The following is a 2,566-nucleotide window of genomic DNA, read 5'->3' as shown; positions in this document are numbered from 1 at the left end:
CCACACACACACATCTTTAACACAGCAAATCCTATTATTTCCTTCTGCTTTTGGACACAGTTCATAAAGGATTTCTTCATCCTGTAAGAGCATCACTCAGTGCTGTTTACTCACACCAGCCTCCTTGTCCCCTCTCAAGCCTGTTGATGGTAAACAATTGCTCCCAGCCCCAGTGCAGTGTCTCACATGAGTTCCACATCCCCCACAACATTCAGGGCTTTGAGCTGCCCCTTTCACCTCCACCACTTTCATTCAGAAATCATCACAGAGCAAAAGAATATAAACCTATGTTTATATTGAGTGTTAAAAGGCTCAAATCTCAGGTGAACACCATGCCCTGTGCAGTGTGTTATTTCAGACTTTGCGTTCCTTATGCCAGCCACAGCTTTTATCTGAACTGTGGGATAGGTACTACCATACCACCAGGATGTGAAGGAAAATACCTGGGGAGAAACAATATTTCATGGCATGCTGACATGTACACGACGCTGTGCTGTGGTTACCAGCAGCTCATGGCAGGAGCCTGCAGAGTTGGATTTGCCCCTTTACAGCTGCGAAGAAAGCCTTTCTCCAGACTCTCCCAGGGTCCCACGGGGTGCTCCCAGAACTGGCAACCACCAGAGGCACTCATTCATTCCTGGGACCTGAAGGAGACCAGCACGACCCAGCAGCAGCAGCCCTGGGCACCCCATGAGCTGCACAGGATATTGTGTGCATCCAGCAGGGATCAGCCATGTGACAGCAACGCAGCCCATGGCAAGGGCAAGGCAGGACTGCGTGGGCCTGGGCTACTGCCTTCTGCTCCCAAACACTGCAACCTGGCAGGCATCATCGCTCAAAGACATTGAGGTCCTCATAGCCACTTCTCTCCTCAGGCACAAAGGGTTTGGAGTCAACAGCTGCACATTAAGATTAGTAGCTGTCTTACTTCATCATTAATTGATGAAGAGACTTGTAACAGACCTCCTAACCCAGTGGTCACCTTTCCCACCCCATTCACCACCCCAGGCACCCACCATCCTATTTTTGTTCCCTTTAGCATTTCACCTCTGCTTTATCTGCTGCTCAAGAGATATCTACCCTTTGCCTCCTCATCAGCACCTCATTTGCAGTTCATCTATTTCTCCTACAGATGAGCCATGACCACTTTCTCTGCTCAGTGCTGCAGAAGAGTTTAAATGCTCTAACACTGTACTTCGCTAATCACAATTAGTGGTAGTACAATTAAGAACTGGCAGGAGGAACACCAGCCCTTTAGAATGGCAAGGAGACAATATTTCTGCCCTTCTCAGATTATTACCTTGGGTAAAAAAATATATGTATTCCTTATATTCCATTAAAAAACTTACAATCCATTTAAAGCAATTAATTGTTTCCTTAAAAAAAATAATAAGAGAAGTTTGAACAGGTCCTGCTCAACCTCTTTGTACATAAGAACACTTCAGGCAGCCTGAACAGAAAAGCTGAGGTATAACCATGAATAGAGTTGCACCTTCAAAATGTGCCCACCAAGAGAGCTTCCAGTGGGAAGCTTTACAAGTTATTATTCACTATGAAGCCTGAAGTACAAAAACCCACCCAAGCAGTAATAATTAAGAACTGAGCAGATATTAGAAACATAATATTGGCGTCCGCAGCAGGCTGTTGTCTAACAGATTGAGTACAAGCAAGACCAACACTCCAACAAGAAGTGGCAAAGTGAATTCTGATTCAAAAATGAATTTGACAGTTTTCATGTTAAAAAAAAAAATCTATTTCAAGAAGCATTCAGAGAAAGGCTCTGCTTTCAGAATTCAGCAACTCACATTTTTTTAGCTGCGAAGCAAGACTAACAGCTGGTACTAAATCATGTAGTTCTTCAGGAAACTCAGTGATACACCTTTAAGGCAAAAGTGAGAAAGAAAAAAACTTTCAAGTTATACATGAGAAAACACCTGAAAAGAGAAAAACAGGCACGTACTCTGCACGTCAAATCCTCACTACTAAATAAAAAAAATTGATTCTTGGTTTGACACTTTCTCTTTAAATAAATAACTCAATCACCAAATATTAGGTCATTTAGACATATCTGCACATCACAGTATTTGCTGTGCTCCCAGGGAAGCCACGATGGCAACCGCACCCCCAGGCAGCTGCCTACCTGAGCTTCCCTACAGCTACTTCTGTACAAGGGTTTTGTGACAAGAAAGCCAATTCAGCTTTCTAGAAGCACTGCTTGCTTAACACACGGACTCCAGCAGTGCTCTGAAGGAAGCAGTACCACAGCCTGCCTGCTCACAGTAATCCCATGTGGTCCCACGCTCTGTCCCAGCTCCTGTTGGGTATGCATGTCCAAGACCCAAGTGTGACTGTGCTCTGAAAGCACCTGGCAGGGAACAGCAGAAAACTAGAGAGCACACAATGATTCATTCCAACCTTTACTGTGTTTGCCTTTTTTTTTTTTCTTTTTAAGTATAACTTCCATGCAGAGTTCTCCAGAGCAAGTGCTGATGTCAGAGCCTCCTGGCCTTGGCACAGCCACAGACACTTCTAGCCACATGGGAGGAAAAGCTTTTGCTACATGACT

The sequence above is a fragment of the Meleagris gallopavo genome, chromosome 19, assembly GCF_000146605.3.
Source record: "Meleagris gallopavo isolate NT-WF06-2002-E0010 breed Aviagen turkey brand Nicholas breeding stock chromosome 19, Turkey_5.1, whole genome shotgun sequence".
NCBI classification, from domain to species: domain Eukaryota; kingdom Metazoa; phylum Chordata; class Aves; order Galliformes; family Phasianidae; genus Meleagris; species Meleagris gallopavo.
Note: the sequence above shows the minus strand (reverse complement) of the source record.